This window comes from Equus caballus, chromosome 23 (genome assembly GCF_041296265.1).
Source record: "Equus caballus isolate H_3958 breed thoroughbred chromosome 23, TB-T2T, whole genome shotgun sequence".
Lineage (NCBI taxonomy): Eukaryota > Metazoa > Chordata > Mammalia > Perissodactyla > Equidae > Equus > Equus caballus.
This window is the reverse complement of record NC_091706.1, coordinates 31356731-31382971: the sequence shown is the minus strand read 5'-3', so window position 1 is coordinate 31382971 and position 26241 is coordinate 31356731. Positions and strand designations below refer to the sequence as shown.

Sequence of the window (26241 nt, the reverse complement as noted above, 5' to 3'; positions counted from 1 at the left end):
ACAGAGCAAAAAGAAAACGACACTACTTCTGTGTAGCACCTAGGGCAGGAAGCCCTTGACTCTAAACTTAAATCCTTAAGAAACCAGCGCTCCAGCACTGAAGCTGCATCTGGAGACCGGGCACTATTTGCAGACGAATTAATTTACAAAGCCGAAACCTGTGATGAGGCTACGTAGCACAGCTGCTCTGGCCACTAAGGCCAGTTATTATTTTTTTTTTGGCTTTTCATGCTGTTTATGCTACTGTGAAACTTTCCATTCTCTGACAGACTTGGAATCAGAGAATTTGAGGATTAAAAAAGAGTCTCAAAGGGCACTTGTTCTCAATAGAAGCTGGTGAGGAGAGGACCCTGGCCAGGTGTCTCCAGAACAGTGCTTTCAGCGGATTAGTCCATGTCCCAGAAAAGCAGAGCGCTGTTTGCAGAAGAAAACTCCTCTCTCTAGACCCCATTCTAAGCTGGTTTTAAAAAATCATATCCATCACGTGTATTTTTCAGTGCTGGGTAAGTAGACCTATTGTGATTTCAGAAGCTGTAAATTATCTTTCTGTTATACATGGGAACAGAAAAGTCAGCAGAATTTTTAGGGAACTCGGAGTGCACTGTCACGCAGTCGCCACAGTAGCAATATGGCAACATCGTCTGTTAAAACTCATTTAAAATGAAAGTAACCTCTGGTTTTGGAAGTTGGCTGTATTTATCAAACGTTGATACAGGCAATTGTACAAGACTAAATTTAAACAGGACTCCCAAGTAATTCAAGTTCTTAAAATTAAATTAATGTTTCAAGCTGGGAACATTCAGAAAGGACAATTTTTAACTGTACTACTCCCATTTTAAGTACACTACTTTATTGCATTGAAGCTTTAGCAAAAGTTACAGTAGAAACAAGACAGAAAACTTTGGATGCTCTTAACTCTGATTGTTAAGATTTAAGAAAACAATTTTTTTTTTTCCAGTGAAAATTGCTAGCTCCCCTAAATATGGGGTTTAGGTCGGGAAACTAAGGCTTATGGAAAAGTTACTCCAAATCAGATTCCAGAGCCTTCCTTTCTCTTTCCATCCTCACTTGCTTCCTCTTTTTACAGACAGAGAGAGAGTGAGAAGCTTGCTTGTGATCACAGATCTATTAAGTGCAAGACCAGAATTTCATTTCGGGCCGGTCTGACTCCAAAACCCTGGCTCTTAATTCTATTTATTCTCCCTGCATAAGAGAATTCCCAGATGGGTTCGAGAATCGGCTGTTTTGGTTCTCTACATGAACAGTCACCCTCACAAGCAGTTAATTCTTTTATCCATCTAAGCCTTTTATTCATCCCAGACAGGGGTCAGCAAACTTTTTCTGTAAAGGAACAGATAATATTTTCCGCTTTCGGGGCCAGATGGTTTCTGTTGTAACTTACTGGACTCAGCATGAAAGAAACTATAGACAATAGATATATTAACGGGTATAGCTGCTTTCCAATACGATATTATTTACAAAAATTGGAGGCAGACCAGATCTGGCTCAAGGGCCAGCCCCCTAGATTCTAAGACAACCATCTCCAAGCTCCCTGCCTCCTCTGGACCTCATGCTTGAAGACCAGATCGAAACTTCTGTGTTATTTCAACACTTTTCTCTCTCTCTCCCTCTCTTTCTTCCTCTCAATTTCTTTCTTTTTGGAAAATCTAATTGTTTCCTCTTTTAAAAATGTGTTTTGAGTTAAATGCGCAATTACACAACAGCTGTTACATAACCTGCAGAGGGGTGTTCTGGCCGTGTCCAGACAGCTGGGTTTTGCTGCTTTCTTCTGCTCTCAGCTTCGCAGTTGTTTGTGGATTCAAACACTGGTTTATTTGACGTGCAGGCAGTGAAAGCTCAAAGCTTTCTAATGCACTTGGCATGTCATCTCACTGCTTGTACACTCATCCTTGATCATATTTTATTGAACAGTTACATAAGAACAGGTCCTTTAGAACAGACATTATTGAATACATGTAAAAGGAGCCGCTTTGGAAACAGGTTACCACACCTGCCCGTTTAATTTCAACAAATATTTACCCAGTATTTTTTATGTGTAAAGCATTGTGAATAGAGAATAAGGAACTCTCCAATCTTATCCTTACTTGAAGGGCAGATCTTTTCTGCCCAGAATCCACAGGGCCTGCGATCTCTATTTTTGAAGTAAGCATCTTCCAGCCCCTAGAGCTTGCCCATAAGAATAGTGTATTCCTGGGAATGGCTGCACGGATGAAAGGCTTTATCAGACCACTTCCCTCCCTTCCAGCGGGAAAAGTGAGGCACGCATTGACTGGACCAAGTGTTGTGTATTTTTTTTTTTTAGTTTTATTTTTTATTTATTTATTTTTTTGAGGAAGATTAGCCCTGAGCTAACATCTTCTGCCAATTCTCCTCTTTTTGAGGAAGGCTGGCCCTGAGCTAACATCCATGCCCATCTTCCTCTACTTTATACGTGGGACGCCTACCACAGCATGGCTTGAAAAGCAGTGTCATGTCTGCACCCGGGATCCAAACCAGCAAACCCCGGGCCACAGAAGTGGAACTTGTGAACTAACTGATGTGCCACTGGGCCAGACCCTGGGTTGTGTATTTTTATTGCATGCCAGGATTATGCAGCAGAGGAGGAGCTGGAACTTTAACTTGGGAATAATATATGAAGGATATTTAATCTCCTCTTGCTTCTTAGGGACAATCTAAATTACACAAACACATGCACACACAATCAGGGCTGGGGCATGGAGCATAGTTTATTCTTCTCTTGAATCTGACCTCTTCCAGCCTTTTGTGATAGCCGTCATTATACCAAAGAACATATAGATCATGACTTCAACCATTGCTGAAACTACTGTCTCATTTTACAAGGAGTCTCTTCCAAACTCCACTCGTCTCAATTGCTGAAAAGATGTGCTAGGTTTCTCCCGCCCACATGAGTAGTTGAAATAAAAACCGTTCAAATTTGTTAACAAACTTAATTGTATGGTGAAACAAAAATAGCTTCTTTTCACCTGTTCGATTTCAAAATCCGGGATCAATTTGTTGGAGCTAAACTTCTTTTGCTCAGTGCCATCCCTCCTCCCCGACTCTTCAATGTTGCCTTAAGCATGGCTGGGGGACTCTGCCGGTTGGTTAGCCCGGAAATGAATATATATCCCTTTGCTTTTGATCACTGCAATTTTAGCAGATAGCACCTTGCTCTTATGCCTACTTGGGTTTTAATAATTTGGGAAAAGTGGATCTTGTATGCAGTGAGACAAGCTGTGCTTGGTTGGGAAGTTGGTGTTAAAAATGGAGGTGGAAGGCAGGATTTGAGTATATGAATGTATGTTTGTGTGGGCTAACTTCTGTTCATTGGCCTTTCTTCTCCCATTAGCAAAATTTCCTCACCTCTGATTTCTCCTGCTCCTCACATATCCTATCATTTTTCTCTTTGTCTTGTGTTGCTAAGATATGGCCAACTCGCCTCTTATCTGATACAATCAGCATGCTAAGTGATTAGTAAAGTCACTAAAAGAAACAGTAGATTAAAGCCTCCACAGGATAATTATTTTCAATAAGTTTTTGCTAAACTTTATGGGCCAAAGCTGTTTCTTGGAGCTGGATCCGCTGCTTGGAGTTTGAAATGATCTTGCATAAACAGTGTTCACAGCGTGTTGTCTACAGTTCCTAGCTTGTTTCCTCAAAGTGGGGAAACTAAGGACACTAAAGACACATTGGGCAATCTGAACGTAGACTACTTTGAGATGTTTCTGATTTTCTGTATTTTTTTACATTTGTCCTCTGCACAGATTATACAGCAGTGTGTTTACCAACTTGATGAGCCTGAGTATTTGCAAAGCACTCAGCTCAGTTTTCATAGAAATAACTGTCCTTTTCCTCCCAATAAATCAACAATTTAAACAACGTTTAATTTAGTCATGTAATTGAAATACTAGGTTCACAAGAATGATCAGATTTTGGAGCAAAGAGATTTGACTATTGGTAAGCAGAGGAAATTGTGGCCTAAACTGAGTGTGTATACACATATATAATTTAAAAATACATTTTTTATTTTTAAAATACTTTTTAAAGTTAGATATATCATAGATAGAAAACTGCAAAAATCTTAAGTGTACATTTCAATAAATAGTCATAAAATGAACAAATAATATAACACCACTCAGGTCAAGGAATAGAACTTCAGCACCCCATAGCCCACTTTGTACATCTTCCGCATCACTGTCCCTTTCTTCCTCACCCTAAATTACCAATATCCTAACTTCTAATGCCACATGTTCTTTTCTCCCTGATTTTGAACTTGATGTAAGCAAATTATACAGTCAGAATATTTTTACAAAAAAAATTCGGAGGTGCGAGTTAACTTGGCAAGTGAGTGGAATCCTAGTTGTAGGTAAAGAAAGTGTCTCAGAGAGTACTCCCCACCAATTATTTCTTTCAAATTTCCAGTGTCCTGAAATTTTAGGTCTGAGCTTAAAGGAGCACATAGCTAGAATATTTTTTAATATTTTTTAATCCAACCTAAGAGTCTCTGCTTTTAACATGTATGTTTAGTCCATTTACATCTATTTCTATCTATCATGATTACTGATGTCCTTCATGTTTTCTGTTTGTCCTTATGTCAGTTAGGATTAGGTTAGGTTGCCCATTGTGGAAAACCCAAAATAAATACTCAAAATGGAAATGGATTTCACTTTCACATAAACAAAGACTGTAAATTGGTATTCTGGGGCAGGCATGGTGGCAGAGTTGAAAGACACAGAGGCTCCTTTCAGCTCACTGTTTTAGCATCCCTCAAATATGACTCTTGGCCTCCTGATAAGAGAAGGTTACTAGAACTCCAACCACCATTCATATTCTAGGATTCAGAATTAAGAAAGGGAAGAAAAATGACAAAAGACTAGGGTTCGCTGCATTCTGAGGCAGTTTCCCTGAAGCTTAGAGCTCAATGGCCACAGCTTAGTCATATGTCCACCCTAAGCTGTAAGAAAAGATAAAGATTGTAAACGTTTTCTGGGCAGCCAGGCTTCTAGTTGAAAATTATTAATAATATTATTAAGGAAGGCAGCCTATTGCAGAGGTAACAGCATACTGCTTTCTTTCTTACCTATCTTCTCTCGTATTGACTACAATTTCTTTATTCCTCCATTTTTACCTCTTTCCTTGTTTGGAAGAAATACTTTCTATTTTTATTGGTTAACCTAAAAATTTTAACACACGTATAAACGTGTAAAATTAGTCACTATCTCTCTTATAAAAAAATTCAAAGACTTTGAATCCATTATCTCCAATTCTCTATTCCTGTTCTGCAAGTTATATGTCTGTTATAAACTTTTGTTCTACCTTGATTTATACTCCCAAATGAGTCATAATTATATAATTATTATCTTATTCAACTAATATCTATTTTGCTTTACTCATTTATTCAACATTTTCTTTGCCCATTATTCATTCTTTTACTTCAGTGCTTTCCTCTGGGTTTAATTTCCTTCTTTGAGTGGCTGTTAGGTGCTCACATTCTTGACCAGTGTCCTCAGGAGACTGTCAATTTCAGTACTATTTCAAAGAACTTTTGGCTTTGTTGATCCCCTACTATATGTTTGTTTGTTTTTTCATTAATTTCTGTTCGTATTCTCATGTTTCTTTCATTCTATTTTTTCTAGGTTTGTTTTGCTGTTTCTTTTCTAACTTCTTGATACTTAGGTCATTTGATTTTCAGCCTACTTTCAATTAAAGCTCTAAATTTCCCTCCAAGCATGTCTTTAGCAGCATCTACAAATTTGGATATAATATTTTAATTTTCACTCAATTAAAAATAATTTCTAATTTCCATTGTGATTTATTTCTTGACTAATGGTTTATTTTGATGTGTGTTTCTTAATTTGTTTATTGGTTGGCAATAAAGAACCCCCAAATCATTGCAGCTTACATTAGGAAGGTTATATTTTTATATGCTTACAAATTTTGCATTGCCATATTTTCCTAGTGAAATTAACTTTTCGTCACTATAAGCTGTCCTTGTTCACCTCTATGCCTTTTGCCTGAAGTTTCCTTTGTCTGATAAATTATACCTATAATAGCTGTTCTTTGGGTTGGGATTTGCATAATATATCTTCTTCCATCTTCTTACTTACAATCTCTTTACCTGTATGTAGTGCAAATGTCTCTTTAATGGCCCATATTTAGGTTTTATTTATTTATTGAGTCTTACAAACTTTTCTTAAAATTGGATCATTTACTTTATTCACATGTAATATAATGCATTGATGAATTTATGTTTCAAAATTCTACCATCTTATTAAATACTTTTATTTTTCTTACCTGCTCTATTTTCTTTTTCTCTCCTTTCTTCTCCTCTTTTCTTATTGATTTTAAATTCATTAAGATTAATTTTAAAATTAAACTAACTAAATTTTAATTTTACATTTAGTGTACATTGATTTTAATTAATTTTAAAATTAATTCTTTATTCTTTCTATTAGCTGGGGGGTTATATATTGCCTTTATTTTTATTTTAATGGTTATTCAAGAAATTACATGTATTTTTTCACTTACCAAAGTTTCAAGTTAACTGATGCTTTTACTCTTTTCCTTGGCTAATCCAAATACTTAGAACATTTAAAACTCATTCACATCTCTCCCAATATGCACGTTATTGTTGGTGGACGTTTATTTAAATATTTGTGTGCATGCTAATGTTATTGGATATTCTGTTTTCCACCCCAGATCCATTTCATCTCTTTGCCTCATGACATGGCTTTCTTGCCCTCCAGCTTCTGGTTTGGTTCAACCAATAGGAAAAGGAGGGAGGAGCTGACAGGAGACTGGCACTTGAGAGGAGAGACAAGCCAGGATACTTCCTCCTCCCTTGCTTCTTTCATGTCTGAGTGGCATTCTGGCAGGGTTCCAGCAGAGTTGCATCTTCCTTCTATGACTGTTGGCCCTGTTGAGTGTCCCCTCATTGTAGAGTGTTGACTTCTACAATTCCGGTGTTCACTGGGCTCTGATGACACCATTTCCACCTCTTCAGGCTCTCAGGAGTAGTAATTGCTTTTCACCCTTTCAAGCTCTGGGTTCTTCAGTAGCCCTTGTGGATTACCCATACTTTTGTCAAAAGTTCCTTCAGTAACTCATCTTCAAAACTCCAGCCAGCTGTGCCTTCTGTTCTTTGCTGTGACCCTGATATTATTCCCTCAGAACTTCAGATGCATGTTTTTTTTTTTTAATTTTCTGTAGTTAGTTATGTGGAATAACATAATAAGCACTAGTAAGCCACTATGCAAAATAAAATACTTTGAAAATAACCTCCATGTGTATTTGTGGTCCTTCATCCTTTTGTTCCCTCTGTCCCACCCAAATGAGGGAATTATGAAACCTATGTTCATTATTCTCTTAATTGACTTCCATTTTATCTCTGTATATTCCAAAAATGGTGTGCACGTATGTGTATACATATAAATTTTAGTTATTTCCAGCTCCAAAACAATGGACTTTTTTTCTTACTTAGATATTATTCAGATAGGATTCTTCCATATTGATGCATGTTAACTGTAGGTTCTTTATTTTGACTGCTGTGTAATATACCTTTCTGATGATAATTTACTCATCTAGTCTTTTAATAATGGGTTTTTGGGGCTTTGCTATTGTGAATAGTGCTTACATGAACATTTTTGTATATATTTCTCTTGGCTATATACCCAGAATCAAATTTGATCATTCTTAAGAAATAGGAACATTAAACTTTGGGATACAATGTCAAAGTGGTTGTATCAATTTATATTTTCACCTTCAGTGGAAAATGGCCCTGTGGATTCATATTCTCTAGAATTTGACAGTGTCAGACTTTTTAATTTTTATTAATCAAGGACATGTGAAAATATATCTCGTAGCAATCTTGGTTTGTTCTTCTTTGATTACTATCTTAAATATCTCATCATGTGTTTATTGGTCAGTTTTGTTTGTGTAAAATGCCTATTCACATGGTTTGCACAGTTTTATTGGGTTGTCTGTGTGTTTTTAATTGTTTTGTGGTATTTTTAAATATACCCTTGATTCTAAGATACAGTATCTTTTTAATGAGAAGAATATTCTTAATTTTGATACAATTAAATTCATCAATCTTTTATTTTTACAGTCAATATTTTTTGTGTCTTTTTGAAGAAGAATGTCCCAATATCAAAGACCAAAGTTATTCTGTCTTTTGATACCTTTTCCTACTAAGAGCTTTACAATTTTATTTTTCCCTTAGAAACTTATTTGAAAATGACTTTTGTATGTGGTATGAAGTAGAGATAATGGTGTGCTACAGCTGGCTCATACTAGCTGAGGAAACCTGATTGTGAATTTTTCAGGAACTTGAGAGCCAGGTGATTTTGTGTTGGTTTTTGAATTCCACCATGGGTGGAACATGTGAGTCATGAGAATTGTCAAATGCTGCAAACCAGGGCTCTTCTGTTTGCTTGTTTTTTAGAGAGTTGGTTTACCAGCACACCACTGAGCAGCAGTACTCATTAATCTTCTCTGTATGGGTAGCCATTTTTTCCAAGTTCGACTTATTGAACCATCTTGCTTTTCTTCAATAATTTGACATGCTACCCTTGTCATAGAATAACATTTCATACAAATGTGCTTCTTTCTGGGTTTTCTTATTTATTCTTTTGGTCATTTTGCCCATCCAACTATGAATACCACGCTGTCCTAATTACTACATATAGCTTTGTAATGAAGCCCTAAATTTATAGAAAAAGATCATCCTCTCTGTTCTTTTTCTTTAAGAGAGTACTTGCTATTCCTGGCTTTATATTCTTCCGTATTCACTTTAGAATCTTTTTTACTTTAAGTTTCACGAAAAGCCATGTTGAGATATTGATCAGAATTTGGAAAGAATTGACATCTTCATTGTATAAACATTTCTATCCGTGAAATGGTATATTTCCCTGATGTATTTGGAAAATCTTTAGTATCTCCTAATAAAGTTACAAAATTGCCTGTTGAGATTTGTACAGATTTTGTTAGTACTTTAGTTACTTTAGTTAGTTGAGTACTTTATTTTCAAATTTTTATGGCTATAATTAATATTTCTTGTCTTATTACACTGACTAAGCCATCCAATACATTGTGGAATTTAAGTGATGATAGTTGACATCCTCCTGTGTATGCTGATTTTAAATGAGGTATTACTAATATTTTCCTATTTAGACTGATTTTTATAATGAGTTTTCTTTGATTATATTTAGAAACTCATTAGTTTAAAGAAGGTTTTTAAAATTTTTACTTTACTTAGAGGTTTGTTTTATTATGAATGTGTTAATTTCATGAAATTCTTTTCTTTTGTATTATCTTAGCTTTTCTTATAGTTTTTTTCTTTTTAACTCTGTATGTTGTCAGTTACATTTATGGATTATTGTAATATTAAAAACTCTTGCATACTGGAATTAAAGCTAAATTGGATTTAGATTTGGTGACCTACATTGGGAATGGAAATATAAATATATCTAGAAATGTAAAATAATAAAGTTATCATATCTTAAAATCTGTGAGACTCAACAAAATCAACAAAATTTCAAGGGAAATTTTTATTCTTGAAAGCTTTTATTGGAAAAGATTCTTCAAATCTGATGAACTAATTGCTTATTTTAAGGAGTTAGTAAATCCATAATAGTATATGTCTAAAGAAAGTAGAAAGAAGGAGATAATAAAAGTAAGGACAGGCATGAATTGAATTTAAAAAAGGAGGACAAAGTAGAGAAATTCAACAAGGCAAAACTTGACTCTTTGAATTAATAATTAGATGGAGAATCATTTGCAAGACTGAGCAAGAAAAGAAAAAAAGATGCAAAACTATTTTGACTAAAATGGCACATGCTTGCAGATAACGTAATGATTAAAAAGAAAATAAGAAAACATTATCAGCACCTCTATAGCAACCTATTCAATTGTTTTAGCGCTATTGTTGAAAAGACCATTCTTTTTCTACTAAATTGCCTTTGTGCCTCTGTAGAAAATCAATTGTCCATGTATGTGTAGGTTTAGTATTTCTGGGCTCTATTCTGGTTTTCTTGGTGAAGAAAGGTGGTGCTGAGCTAACACCTGTTGCCAATCTTCCTCTTTTTTTTTCCTCCCCAAAGCCCCAGTGCGTAGTTGTATAGCATAAGTGTAAGTCATTCTAGTTCTTCTACGTGGGATGCTGCCACAGTGTGGCTTGATAAGAGGTGTGTGGGTCCATGCTCAGAATCTGAACTGGCAAATCCTGGGCCGCCAAAGCGGAGGGCGAACTTAAACACTATGCCACTGGGCTGCCCCTCTGGACTCTGTTCTGCTGATTAATCTCTTTATCTGTCTTTATACCAATAGCACACTGTTATAATAACTGTCATTTTACAATGAGTCTTAAAATCAGGTAGTGTTAGTCTTTCAATTTTCAAAGTCATTTTGGCTATTCTACATCCTTTCCATTTCCATGTGAATTTTAAAATCAGTTGTCAATTTCCACAAAAAGCCTGCTGGACTTTAATTGGGATTGCATTGCATCTTCTCTCTTCTCCTTCTGGGACCCCAGGAGTTTTATTACGTCACGTCGCTATACCCTTTAATCATTTACCCTCTCTTACTTTTCATTATTTTAGGCTTTAGTATAGAAATTTCATTCTATTCTACCAATTTCCTAATCCTTCCTTCAACTGTGTCCAATTCCTATAAAATAATTTATACAGTTAGCTTTTGATAATGGCCGTTTTTAGTTCAAGAATTATTTCTTTGTTATTACCTCTTTTTAGTTTTGAGGTCTCTTCTGAAATTTTCCGTTTTGTCTTTTATGTATAAATACTTTAAATTCTGTGTCTGATAAGTCCAATATGCTAGCCTCTGCATTGAGACATGCATTTTGCCTGTCATTCTTTTGGCCTTTTGTCCATATTGTCTTTTCTTCTGACTCTGCTAGACATCTTGTGCGAGGCATCACATTTAAAAATGTGTTTGTAGAAATAATGGAAGAACTATGTTGAACTTCTTCCAGAGCATGTGTATATTTGCTACCGTCTTTATTTCTATTAGGTATATATGGGCCTTTCTCATTCTAACCTCTGTGTTCTTGAATATCTATTGCATAATTCCCATATCTTGATCTCTCTGTGCTGCATCCTAGTTGATTTCCTCAATTCTATACTCTAGTTTACTTATTCTCAATTCAGCTATTTTTATTTATTTGTTTGTTTGTTTTTTAGAACTACATTTTGAAGTATTTAGTGTTTTTTTAAATTTAAGTACAGTTGATGTACAATATTATGTTAATTTCAGTGCACAACACAGTGATTTGACATTTACATCCATTACAAAATGATACCATGGTAAGCCTAGGAACCCTCTGTGACCAGACCAAGTTATTAAAACATTATTAAATGTATTCCCTATGCTGTTTATTATATCCTTGTGACTTGTTTGCTTTATAACTGGAAGTTCGTAGTTCTTAATCACCTTCACCTATTTCACCCAACCCTTCCCCCCTTCCCCCACCTCTGGCAACCACCAATTTGATCTCTGTATCTACAAGTCTGTTTCTGTTTTGTTTTGTTTTGCAGATTCCACATATAAGTGAAATCATGCAGTATTTCTCTTTCTCTGTCTGACTTATTTCACTTAGCATAATGCTCTCTAGGTCTATCCATGTTGTCACAAATGGAAAAATTTCATTCTTTTTTATGGCTGAGTAATATTATCACAAATTTTTAATTAATTCACCTGTCAGTAGACACTTAGGTTGCTTCCATGTCTTGGCTATTGTAAATAGTGCTGCAATGAACATAGGGGTGCATACATCTCTTCGAATTAGTGTTGTTGTTTTCTTCAGCTGTTCATTCAGTTATCTTTAATCTACTCCTTAGAGTATCCATTGAGTTTTTAATTTCAATGACTATATTTTTTCTTTCTAGAGCTGTATTTGATCATATTTTAAATTATCATGTTCTTTTTGATATTATCTTGTGTTGATTTAAATAAGGTGAATAGTTTCAAATCATCATTTAACTAAAGAATTCAACAGAATCACAGATGTATTATATCTTTTTGCATAAACGGTAAAAAAAGGAAAGTTTATAGTTGTTCTGAGCTAACAACGAAAACTAAAATAATTTGTCAATTCAAATAATATTACTTGGACCAAACACACAAAAGTTCATTGAGGTTAGATTTCACAAAACACAGCAACAATTTCCAAAGTCTGAATGTCTTAAAAGCTTCACTTGTATAAATAACACTTCCAAGAACGTGTTATGAAATAGAGCAAGATTATTCATTTTTATGTAAATCTCTTTTCTGGAAAGGAGAGTCGTAGGGAGATTTTTCTGTGAATGTTCTGAATTCACCTCTTTATCAGAACTAAATTTAAGACATGAAATTATATCTGCTCCTCTGTACTGTAGGGGAAAGAAAGAGCGTTTTATTGTTATCTTTCTGATACTCCTTTCATTAGCATTTGAGAGGGACTGCAGTTTCAAGTCTGAGTGACATAACACAGACAAAGAGTAAAAGCCTGTGTTTATGAAATCTCAGGGAAGGAAGAGTTTTTTTATACCCACATTCTAGGCCAAGGAGCTATGACCATGCTGTTGCATCCCCATCGAGCGATTCCGAGGACATATTTTACTAGAATATTCTTCAGTGAGTTTAAGCCATTCCAAGATGTGCAGTTCCCACTTCCTCTTCATGCAACCTTGACTGCTTTCCTTACTTGGCTGGTAAGCCCTTTGCTCATCCAGACAGCGCATTCTCAAGGACAGGAACAGTCTGTTTACTTCTCAATTTTTAGTTTCCTCTTTGTTCTTTTGGTTTCTGGGGATTGCTCTTACTTTCTTACTGGGCCAAGTATGCATTTCGTAGTTACTTATTATATTTTTATCTTGCATTTTTAGTTGTGTTTTAGAAGAGGATTTCCATGTGATCTAAACTGCTCTAATGAGTGAAATGGAAATTATTTTTCCAAAAAGAGCACAGTCATTTTTTTAAAAAAACCTAGTTGGTTCATGGCTTTTTATGGCTTGTTCATTTGAGTTTGAACATATTCTTGAGAAGCTTGTTCTTATGAATGACAATCAATATCAGAAAATATTCTTAGTGTCTCATATTATAGACTTTTTTTGCTTAATTTTTACTTACATGCGTAAAGATGTATGTATATAGAAACCTCTTCACTGATTTGGGGCTTTTCTCTTTCACTTTTTTCCTTTTATAGAAACTTAGTCAATTTATGTTAAAGTTACAAAATCATACCAGTTTGTTGCTGCCCCAGTACTGAGTTTTATACTCGTACTTAGAATTCTGAATTGAGCCTAAACTCAGGCTAAAATCCACAGTGTTCAGTATTTTTGGATATGTCTGAAGGACTGATCATTGGCCCATCAGGGCTACTTTTAAAGGGGAAGCTAAGATCTTCCTGGAATAACTGTCTAAGTGAAGACGGCACCAGAAAAGGAAACCTGCATCTATAGTAATGCTTTAGTTGTCAGAGATGAGGGTTGAATCTGATCACAACTTGCCATTTGCAATGGAGATCGCCCCTGACTCAGCACCGCCTCTCTCAAACATGGGCTTTCATCATATTGATTGGGAAAGAGTGGGTTGAAATTAATAAGTGAAAAACTCTTAATTAATGAAAAGTTCTTCTCCCACACACATGGAGAAATTCCAGGGGTACTTGACTTATCTCTGTTATTCACATGATAAAGAGAAATGCACGAATGAACAACAGATATATTCTCCTAGAAAATACAGCGTCACTGGCATTTTTGAAGACTCTACTATGTTGACCATGGCAGAAGAGGTGTAGGGCCCGTAGGAATGCCCAGGAGATGGTGTAGCCAGGGAGGTAAGACAGGATTCAGGCAGCAGAGGGTTGGTAATGGCAGCTTAGTACCACCAAGAGAGAGATTGTGCCCTTGGCTCTAGGATCATCTTTCTTCAGCTATAAATGGTGGTAGCTATGATGGCTTTGTGGACAGCAAAAACCTGGTAAGAACCCTTACTAAAATGAATGGATCACGAAAGGGGAAGTAGATGAGACATAATGCAGACTGGTAGTTGCCAAGGCCTGGGGAGAAACATTAATGGATGAAGAGTTTGGAGGGATGGAAATGTTTTGGAACTAGATAGGCATGGTGGCTGCACCATCTTGTGAATGGACTAAATGCCTCTGAACTGTTCACTCTAAAATGGTTAATTTTATGTTATGAAAATGTCACCTCAAGAAATTACTTAAAAAATATAAGGGTGAAGCAGATAGAAACTTATTCCTGACTGCATGCAACAATCCCAGGACTACTCCAGATAATGGATGATTCTTTGATGGGGCTGTAGAACTTGCAACACTGTGGATACTAAAAGCCTGAGAAACACAGTTCTTATCACTTTCAAACTGATCCAGGAATGGTCGCCCTGGGGAAATATGAGTTTTGTGCCATTTTAAATGTTTTGCTCCTGTGTCTTATTGTTTCAATATCAACTCTTAGATATTCAGACAACATAAATAAGGATTAACATGTATTGGCTAACAGTTCAAGAATGTTCTGAAAGGGTAACTTTTGTATATTTTTCTTGTTCCTTCTGATCATTTTCTAAAGGATGAAGGATGATTTCTCTCATGTTCTCCCTCCTTCAAAGACAAAAGCAAAGATAAGTATTAATCCAAAATCTTTTGTAAGTCATCCTGATTAGTTCCAAAAAGGGTTTGTACAATGTCCCAAGAGTCAGGAATTCATTTCTCTCTGAGGTCAGACCACTATAGCTTGAAAGCACAGAACACCAATTTAGAATGCAGAGTTTAAAAATTTTAGAAACAAATGGTGTGTGAACATAGGAAATGGTTTCCCTCAGGCAATAGTATTATGGTTTGTCCTGGATCCAGATTTCAAAGCATCTCTCTAAACCATTGAGAGGTGGTTCTCCCAGGATATAACTTTCCTAGACAAAAGAGCAATGGTGCATTTCTCTTCCTCATGTTCCTGTTTGAAGATTGATTTCTTAAATAGATGGGTCACAAACTGTGTAAACACATAGAATCTATTAACATTATCTGTAGTCAATCTAACCTGTTTCTCCAAGAAAATGGATTTCAACAGTTCAAAGTCCTAGAAGAGCTCTGGGAAGTTCATTGTGCATTAAATAGTTGATTTTTCAAGAGAATTATTTTTTCCCAAATATTAAGTTAGGTTTCCAATTCAACCTCCAAACTGCAAAATTTAAAGAAACACACAGCTAATGCCAAAATAATTTCTTTGGATTTTAAGAAGCACTGTGCATGGAGATTCCACTTTGTTTCATGGAATCGTGTTAATCATTCCTTACCACTTGACCCAAGTATACCATTCCAGGGTATTGGAATTGACTTTATGTAACTATTCTTACTTCAACTACCATTTGAGTAAGAACTGACCCCATAGAAAATTTTGTGCCTTCATATCTGGGCTGTCATTGATATATGCATGGACAAATTCTTTTACCCCAGACAGACAGAAAGAGGCTGGTGGAGTTTTCCCTCAAAAGTGTTGTAGGGGAGAAAGACATTTCCTCTACCCTCTCTGGGTTCGTCTGGCTGGAGAATGAATTAAAGTCACATGAGACAGAATAGCAGAAGAAAATTAAACAGAGCTTTATACCATGTATACATGGGAGAGGCTCAGGCAAGCTGAGCAACTCGCCAAAATAGCTGAAGCTCCCACCTTAAATATCATCTTCAGCTAATGACAAAGGAGGATGTTGGGGGTGGAGGGGCAATCCATCATGGGAGATTACCACACAAGTACAGTAAACAAATACAGATTTAAGTCTTTGCCTTTGGCATTGATTAAGAGTTTCTAGAGATAAGGTCATTCCTGCCGGTTCTTCCTGGTACAGAGAGGGAGGCGTCTTTACAGATGGAGATTTCCTTTACAATGTAAATGTCTCCTAACAAAGGGTAAGTAAATTCTACTTTTCAGTTGCTTTCCTGTCTGCAAAGTAACCAGCACTAAATAATCATCATGCCAAAGAGACGTGTCTTGGGGTGGCCAATTCCAGGCCCCCACAGTGTAAAACAGGAAATTTATAAAATTGAGTAAATAAAGTCACTGTTTACAAATATAGAACCAAGGACAGAAAGACCTTGGTTCTTCAGAGGGCCTTTGAGGCATCTGGCTTAGAAGGGCATTCCGCTTAGTAAATCCATGCTAAATCCTGTCACATGCTGGCTTCATACCAATGAAGTATCCAGTAGCTGATGATTCCACCCCATCTGCCTGGAATTCTACACTACAGCATTTCCAAAGACTGGAATCCTGTTCATTATTCAAAATTAAACTTTCAAAGAATTACATTAACCGAAACAAAAACAGCAACAATGACAGCTGACAGTTGTTTGTAGATACTATTATGCATCTACTCTAAGTGCTTTATAAATCTTGATTGAAAATACAACTATTTCCTCCATTGTACAGATGAGAAAACTAAGGTTTGGTGAGGTTGATAATATCTTCAGAGTCCTATTGTCTTTCTAATGCTTCCCAACCCACCATTTCAAATCAATTTAATCCCTACCTCCTTTAACTTGCTGCACTCTATAGAAATGTATTGGTTTTATCTTGATAGATCTCTTAATCTAGCTTTCATACATACTCTTGCTCATTTTTCCAGCAGCTTGTAAATTGAGGGAATGACCTACCTCACTCAGCTTTGTACCAAATGCAGTGAGAGAGAAGTGGCTTGCATATATAATAGAATCTTCCATAATTATTTTTAAGTTTGGTAAATTATTGACATTGGTGTTAGAGAAGTATCTAGATTTGGGTATAGACCACCCAGTATCTATCCTCTGAATAGCTAATGGTTTATCACTTCCCCAATTTCCTGAAAGATGGTTCAACTTGAGTTACCATAGATAAAACATTCATATTATAGTTAAGAACCAGGATCCCCAACCAGCACACCTAGTCCACAAAATTTTCAGAATGTCATTAGCATCATAGTTTTCCATTCATGAAACTGTGGTTAACCTGGTTAATAAAACAAGAGACTTGGTGTTCCCCTTCAGTTAATACACAAGGGTACTTCCCTTGAAACTGTTTATTTGCCTTGAGAGGCAAGGAGACCATGTCCTTGTCACCTGGCCAGTATTCTTAATTTGTGGCAGCTTTGCATTGACAGTTTTTGTTATCTTAGGTTGAGATTAATTTGTTCTGCGACTACATTGTCATTCTGCCAGCTTTGTTTCCATATTCCAAATAACAAATATACAGAAGTATCAGCGACTGGAAAAATATTACATTTCCTCCTCTTAACCCTTACCGAATGAGAGAGATCTCTGCATCTCTCTCATAATTCAGCTTAAAAGTAGAAAATCTTGAAGAATTTTTATGGGCTTGCCTTTCAAGCAATTATCATTAATAAGTTACCTTCTCATCACCACATTTGGAATCATATTCTTTACATCCCTGTTTAGCATGGAGTGGGCTCACTCTCTTCTGTTAGATAGAAAACTATTACTCCTTATGAGAGAGACACTGCTACTTGTCCACCCAAATCCATTATCCTCATCTTCCATAATTCCGTTATGTGATGCATACCGACATTTTGTTCCACAATGGACCGCACATATGATGGGGGTCCCCTAAGGTCAGTACCATAAAGCCTACGTGTGTAGTAGGCTATATCATCCATGTTTGTATAAGTAGACTCTATCATGCTCACACAATGACAAGATTGCCTCACGATGCACTTCTCAGAACGTATCCCCGTCGTTAGGAATTGAGGCTGGCACATTTCCAGAATTTATGTGTGCCATTTTTTGGTCTAAGACTTCAGAAAATCAAATATACCTCTTCCATCTTCTCCTTCTGTTTTCTAAACAGCTAAATGAGGATGAGAATTTGGTTCTGACTACACAAAGAGTGACTGTGCCTAAGCGATAGCATGATGATGATTTAGAAGGAATTAGGTCTATGAATGACTGTAGGAGTAGGGCTTGCTTCAAACCTAGAGTGAACTCATAGGAACCTTTATGGGAAAGAGACGTGGATTGTTTTTACCTGTAGTCCATTGGAGTTTTGGAAATCGGTTAGAGTAGTTTAGTCTTGCTCTGATAAATCCATCTGTGAGTGGATACGTCTGTTGAAGACTATTGTCATAACTGCAGGAGTCAAATAAAACAATTGAATACCCAGAGAATCTAGTAGCAAAACTCAACTTCTCACCATTTATTTTTTGATCTTTTTAATTGAATCAACTATATTTATGTCGACATGATGTAGGACTTTGTCAATTCATAGGAAATATTTGGCTTTCTGTTCCAGATTTTCCACTCTGCTTACTAGCTATCAAAAAGTCTGCCATATTTAGTCACAACTTGACAGCAGTTTGGCAACCCACTGACATGCACCCACTCTGGACCTTGTTATCTTCCAGTTTAGCTCCAACTTAGCATGCATGCATTCTGTAATTCCTCTTCCATGAGAGTCATCAAGAATTTTTTCATTGTTTCTTTAATACATATCTTTTAAATTTCACCAAGAATTCTAATTTTTTCACTTTCCCTAGCATTTTGATTCAGGGTTCAGCAAACTGTTTCTGTAAGGATGAGATAGGAAATATTTAGGCTTGGCAGGCCATAGGTCTCTGTCACAACTATTCATCTTCACTGTTGTAGTGCAAAAGCAGCCATAGATTACACATAATGAATGAGACTGTGTTCCAATAAAACTTTATTTACAAAAAGAGGTAGTGGGGCTGGATTTTGTCCACAGGTCATAATTGGCTAGCCCATGTCTTAGTCTGTGTGCTATCACAGATACTGTGGATAATTATTTCAAGTTCACCTCTATCTGCTGCTTTTGAACTTTAACCCCACCCATCCTGACAGTTTTTTTTAATCCTGTCTTGATCTGCTTTCCTCACTTTTGTTGCCAGGCTTCTCAGTACATCTGGAAAAATTTATGCTAAGTGATACCATTTCACATTTTTATTTGGAAAGTCTGCCTATTTCTGTGTTCATGACTAGTCAACACTCTTTTCCATTCTTCCTCTAGACCTGCCATTAAACATCCTAAATAATGACACACTGTTCTCCAAAGTGGTTGAGCCACTTGCACTTCAGTAAGGAGTGACTGAGATTCTCATTGTTTCACATCCTTGCCGATATGGTAGGCTTTTGATTTTCTGCCAGTTTGGTGGTTGTGAAACAAGGCCAGTGCATTCCATGGCTTTAGGGAGGTGACACTCATATTCTAGTACATAAGAATGGTGCTCCCTGGAGTTGAGCTGTGTACAATCTAGGCAGCTATACAGAGCAACCCTGGGATGAAACATATCTCAGTGTGGTTTTAATTTCAAAATGGCTTGATTATTAATGGATTTAAGAATCTTTTCACTTGATTAATGGCTACTTATATTTCTTCATCTGTAAAATACATATTCATGACTTTTACCCAATTTTCGATTCTTGTTATAGTCTGCATGCTAGCCTTTTGTTGGTTGTATATGCTACAAATATCTCCTCTCAATTCGTGACTTGTATTTTGACTCTTTTTAGAATGACTTTGGATGAACAGAAGTTTCTTATTTTCATGAGATCAATTGTATACCTTTTCTTTTATGGTAGTGCTTTTAATGTAAGGTTTAAGGAGTTATTTCTTGTCCTGAAGCCAGAAAAAATTTCTCCTAGTTTATCGTCTAAAAGTTTGACAGTTTTACCTTTCACGTTCAAGTTTTTTATCTACCTGGAATTGATTTTGTCTGGTATCATCAAGCATTATTTATTGAGTAGCTCCTCTTTTGTCTTTCTTTTAATCTCGGTCATAAATGAAGTTTCAATATGTGCATTGCTTTGTTTCTGTTTTCTTTATTTGAGTCAACTTAGTCTTTGTCAAAATGTATACTTTTCGTTCACATAGTATATATACAATTTTGTATACTGCTTCTTTATTTCAAAAGTTATCTTATTTTCTGTATTTCCACCCTGTTTTGTAACTATAATCTATGTGCCTCTATACATTTTGTAGCATTTTTGCTTATCCACTCTCTATTATTGGTTAGTTAAAATTTTTCCAATATATTCGATATTATAGAGAATGCTATGATGGACATCTTATGCGCCTATCTTTTTTTCTGCTGAATAATATCCTCAGGATATAATCCCATGAATAGGAATATTGAGTAGGAGTAATGATATTTTATGGTTTTAAGTACCATAAATTGTATATTGTTACACTCAATTCCAAAATGATGTTTCACTTTAACATTTTAATTCCTTACCCCTAAATTATTAGTAGTGAAATGATACTTTGACTTAGTTTTAATAGACATTTATTTGATTGCTCATGAGGCTAAACAAATTCTCTTGAGTCTGTTTGCTGTGCGTGTCTATGAGTGGGCCTCCTGTTCTTTCTCTTTATAGTAGAGTCTTGTGGCTTTGCATGAAAATTTGAATGGGCTCTTCGTAGGTTATAGATTTATACTAGATACTATAGAACTTGACTTCTTTCTTTTTTAAACTAGCTTCTATTTTAAGCCCCTGCTTAGCCTGTGTTGTTTACATTCCATCATATTGGACAAACCACGCAAGATTAATTTTGAGCTCCTGAATAGAGGCAATGGAATCTTTTCCAGTTGCATTTTGGCAAAGATGTGGAATCATCTCTCTGAGACCACTATCACTTATACCTCTGGGAACTGGAGATTGAATTAGTGCTCTGCTTGGTGTTACCCGCAAAGACTGGCTTCAAAGATGAGGGTTTAAGTTTCGATCCCATTCGAAGCAGTGACAGGCATAGAAGCAGAGCACAGTGACTCATCCTCATCCTTTTGTGGGCACTCAGCCTAGCTGGCACATCACATCTGACAGTGCCTGGCTTTTAGATGAAGGAACATCAAGTGCGGTATTAGCTAATTGCATCAAGCTTGGGACCTGACTCCCAGAGGACCAGGAACAAGATGCACACACAGCCTCTGTTTCTTCGCATTGGCTATTCACTGGGGTGCAATAAACCCTGCAGATTTCCTCCAACTGAACCACAAGGAGAACCAAAGTATATCCTACTTCTTCATTCATTCATTTTAGTTAAGAATGCAACCTTTTACCTGTCCAAATGTTATAGTGGAGAGTGTTTTATGGTTCATGTCTGTCATTCTTCATTCTCCCTCTCACCTTCCTTCCTCACAGATCTAATAAGTCGCTGAATCTTATTCATTCAGGATTGTGCATTTGGATATTTCCTCTCTTCTTTAGCTCCATTGTCTAGTTCAGGCCTTTATCATGGCTCATCTAGATCACTTTAATTCCTCTTAGTATATGTCTCTGATTCCACTCTTATCTGGCTTTTATTCTCCACACTAGTGAGAAAATTTTCAACTACAAATGCAGAAACCAAACTCAAACTGTGTTTATGAAATAAACAAAAAAAAGAATTTATTGAATCAAAGAATTGCAGAAGAGAGTTGACTTCAAACAAAGCTAGATACAGGGATTCAAATGATGCCATCAGGATTCTGTCTGTCTCTCTATCCCTCGACTCTGCTTTCTTCGCCATTGGCCTCCTTGGAACAGGTTCTATCCACGTAGTGACAAATGTGGCCAAAGAGCCACAGGCTTACATAAGCCTTTTAGCTAGAAATTCCAGAGAAAAGTGCCCCTCTCATCCACCCATCCCACCCCCAGATGCCCATATTAAGCTCTCTTGGGTCCAGGTCTACTCCTGGAACTGTCTGATTAGCAAGTTTGTGCCATGTGCCCAACCCCATAGTAGAGAGGTAGAGCCTCCTGTTTGCCAGCCTGACCAGAATCACAAGGACCAAGGAAGGGGCAGTTTTCAAAATGAAGAGTGATGTAGCCGACTGAAAATTAATAGATGTTCCTTGAGTATAGCTACCAGAATTGTCTTTTTAATATATAGTTATAAGCATATCTCTAGTTTCCTGCTTAAAAAGCCTTCAAAGGCTTCCAGATTCTCATGGGATGAAGTTCAGCCCTCTTGCGTGGGACATAGACAAAGGTTTCATCCTACTTTCCCTGTCATCTCCCATACACTCCTTAATATATTTCAGGTTGTAAAACATCATTGCCACATAAATTGCTATTGCTGTAGTATTCTTAATGTACCTTAATGCTTTAAGTTTCTATAATTTATAACGTTGCAAATTATACCATGAAACCCTTAATCTCTCTTCTCTGAACAGTTAAGTTATCTTCACTTTCTACCTTCAATTTTACCTTTTCAAGTCTTTCTAGGCTCCACCAGTCAGTTGCTAACCCCTCCATTGTTATAGCACTTTGCACTGATCTTGCTTCTGACCTTAATCATATCGTTTTATAATGGTGATTATGTGTCTGTTTCCTATCCCAGACTTTGAGCAGCTCAAGGAAAGGAACCATTTCTTAATTGTCTTTACTTTCTTCACTACAACCTGTCCTGTAGCTTCTAGCAAAAGCCTGAACAAACGCATGTTGATTGACTGAATGCATCCATGAAATAAGATCCCAGATTTTTCTGTTAAAAGGTTATTGAAAGTATGATGTTTCCAACCAAATGAATCCAGTTCCTCAAAAAATAATTTGTAGTAAGGGAACTCATTTAATAATGTGGCTCAACAGGGTGACAGAAAGTATGTTGGCACAGTAACTTATTTGCAATGATGAAGGCGTTCTGTGGTTTGAAAGCATTTCCAAATAGCGGAGTGGAATGTTATATAAAATCCAAGAGATTATAGGCCTGAATAATGCAGTATATTAAAAGTATTTCCTTCTGAAACTTTGATCCCCTGGCTACCATCCAATACTCTATATTTCTACCTACTGATAGGTGAATGGTTGCTTTAAGACTCACGCATTGTAGATAAACTAGGGTATTTTAAGTTCATGACATAATATGTTTGAAATAGCATTCTAATCTCTTTCTTGATGTTTCCCTCTCACGAATATCCACAAAAAGATTATTAGAGAACAGAAGCCAATCATTTTAGCAAGACTGGAGCTATTACGATAAAGCATCTTCAGAAATCTTTTACTGTGTGGCCTCTTTCTCAGAGCAAGTCTCCCACTGGCCTCCTCAAGTCCTTACCAAAGAGGTGATTTTCTCTAAACCAGAGCTCAGAAGTCACAGAATGCTGGGAGGCACTATTCACATATGAAACAGTGTAGTCACCTGGCATTTACTTGTGTTGACTAGGTTCTAGTGTATATAAGGCAAGCCTGAACTAAAGTTTTGATGCAAATAGTAGCACCTACCACAAAAATGCTCTTGTGGGTACCACCACAGCAAACAAATATAAACAAGACCTCAGGTGTATACACAAGGTGTGTGCACTATTGGACAAGACCATATGCAAGGGCCTTTTGGATTGTAGTGAAGTGCAAGGTTATGAGAATGCCATGGGAAAAGAGAAAGCTGTAGACTTTATTTTTATCAGTTATATAACAGCAAATGTGGAAATTAGTTTATGTTCTTTACATATAATGCTGGCTCACTGTGCAAGAAATTAAAGGTCAAACCCTAAGATGTAGATTAAATTCAAGGAGAACTACATTTTCCTCAGATTAAAGATGTGGTCTTTGTCAACAGGTGTTTTCTGAAGTCAAATGCCCACTTGGAGTTTTTATTTAGCACACTAAATTATCCATCAAGATGGTGATAGCATTCAGAGCTCCACAAGACCTACCTTGTGGTGCCATCTGTCAGAAATGTCACAGTTCAGGTGTGTTCCCTACTGACAAAATTTTTCTTTTTATGATGTATATATTCTAACCAAGTGGGTGTACTTGTCCAAAAGATTTTTCCTTTTTTTATATGAGGAAGATTGGCCCTGAGCTAACATCTGTGCCAATCTTCCTCCATTTTTTATATGGGATGCTGCCAGTGTGGCTTGATGAGCAGTGCTAGGTCCATGTCCAGGATCTGAAACTATGAACCCTGGGCCACTAAAGTGGAGCATGCCAACCCAACCACTATGCCACTGGCCAGCCCCCAAATGGTTTTAATATATAAAGTCTTGAGGCTGGAAGGTGGCTTAGAGATCATTTTCTTTTACTGTTTTATTTTGCAAGTTAAAGGTGTAGTAAAGAAATATTCATGAGCTATTATAAACTACTTATAAACATAGTGAATACTAATTATTTGGGCCAAGTGGGAACCCAAGAATGATTTGCCATTAAACCCAGTCCCCCTGCAGCGATAGTTATCAGGATTATTGAATAGTTTTCAGAACTTCCTTGTTTCTCAGTAAGTACATTAAATTTTCTGTAGTGGTTTTATAATCTTCAGGAATATGGGACAAATAATCAGGAATTTGGTGGAGGATAAGACAATCTACAAATACAGTCCATCTAAAATATATGCACTATTTGAGTGCCCAATATTTTAGGGGTCCACTTTGAACTATAGATTACTGCTTTCTTTTCTTTTACTTTTTCCCTCCTCACTTCACTGGAAAGATCTTTTGCCCATTTTCCTTTGCTTCATATCCTGAGTTAATCTGAAAGAAGATTCTGATCTACATTTTTGGCTCTTTAACGACTAGATTTCTTGATATAGTCTCAAGTGTGAGTTCTTTGATCTTCCACCGAAGCCTGGTACTCACAGAGGGAGTTATTGTGTGTGCTGGAGTTTGGGGGAAAGTGTGCTTTGAATAAGCCTACTTCTGTTCTGTGTTACTGCTCAGATCTTTATCTTATGTCCTTTAGTATTTTGTGAACCTGTTTCAGCTGTTGCCAACATTACTTGCCGATAGCTTCAATACATTTAGAGAGATGTGTTTATGAATAACGCAAAGGGTCTTTCATTCGTGCTTTGGTTCTTTGTGATAAACAACTGATTTTCTTAATAGTTAACCTAACATATTTTGAAAAGACATGGACTAAGATTGTCCTGGAGGATGAAGGTAATGCAACTCTCTAAAACAAAATCCAGAACCTCAAAAGATTTTTTAATGGAAGCAAAGTCTCCATGGGGAGGCCTATTTTGAATCAAGTGGCTCCAGATTTGTTGTCTCAAGTTTTCTTTTTCCCATGGTGCTGTTTTTTTCTGATTCTAGAAGTTTCTGTCAGTACAACAAAGCCGGGCTAGATTTTCAGGCTTTTACAAAGTACATAGGAAGAGCAAAAGGGAAATAAATACATAAATCATAAGATGTGGTTTCTTTCAAGAAAGATGTGTGGCTCTCTTTCAGAGCCAGCAGTTAGCTTTATGTCTCTATATCCCTGACACTTAGCACTGTCTTGACACAGTAATTGTTTTATACATCTTGAATGAACGAATATGTGAGTGACTAAAATACCTAAATAATTTGAATGGCAAAGTACACATGGGTAAGAGGACAGTAAGCTCTATATTTTGAAGTTTCTAAACTCCAGCTCCAAAAGACTAGACTAATTTCATAACGCCTTTGCTTTACTTTCTTCTCTCTTAGGTCTGACCTCTGCTCACATGGAAATCACCATCTTAAACCCCTGGCCTTCCAATTGCCTCCTGGATATCCAGGCCAAGACATGATAAGGAGAGGAAGACCCCCCCCCCCCCCCGCCTCTGCGCACTGAGGCTCCCTGCTCTCGTATAGATGGCTGACACCTGGGATGTCTCCATTCCCTCCAAGTCGTGCTCCATTGTGCAGGCAAAACAATCTCTTAAAATACCAAAAGGAGAAACAGAGACAGAATGGTGGTTACCAGGGGCTGGGAGTGGGGAAAATGGGGAGATGTTGGTCAAAGGGTTCAAACTTCCATTTATAAGAAGAATAAGTTCTGGGACTCTAATGTACAGCAGGGGGATTATAGTTAATAATATTGTATTAAATACTTGAAAGTTGCTAAAAGAGTAGATCTTAAATGTCCTCACCACAAAAAATAAAAGAGCTAATTATGTGATATGATGGAAGTGTTAGCTAATATTATGGTGATAATCATTTTATAATACATAGGTGCATCAAATCAATACATGGTACAACTTAAACTGAAACAGTCTTATATGTCAATTATATTTCAATAAAGCTGGAAAAAAGGGGGGAATATTTCTGATCGTGGGTAGTTTGAGGTTGCTGTTTTTGCAACTTAGATTTAACAATACTTTCCATTAGACCGTTTACAGTTCAGATATTAATTAAAAGCTCATCTGTTTAATTATTGGTTATCTTTAATTAAAATGTTAATTGAAAACAAATAAAATAAAAGCCCAAAAAGATCACTCCATTTAAGTTTGCTTAAAACTCTTCAACAGCTTGTTACTTGTAAAGTAAAGCCCAAAATTC

At 36.5% G+C, this 26241-nt stretch overlaps 2 long non-coding RNA genes across 2 annotated transcripts in view; one reads left to right on the top strand and one right to left on the bottom strand.

Annotated features, from left to right (window-relative positions):
• Nucleotides 1-34: 34 nt before the first annotated feature.
• LOC111770153 (uncharacterized) lies at nt 35-26177 on the top strand. Its single transcript, XR_002803192.2, has 2 exons — nt 35-503; nt 25408-26177. It is a non-coding gene; the product is annotated as an uncharacterized lncRNA (long non-coding RNA).
• Nucleotides 18041-26241, bottom strand: part of LOC138920354 (uncharacterized) — a 59864-nt gene continuing 51663 nt past the window's right edge. Inside the window, exon 3 of the long non-coding RNA XR_011431397.1 lies at nt 18041-18142. This is a non-coding gene — a long non-coding RNA (uncharacterized lncRNA). The remainder of the gene's footprint in view (nt 18143-26241) is intronic.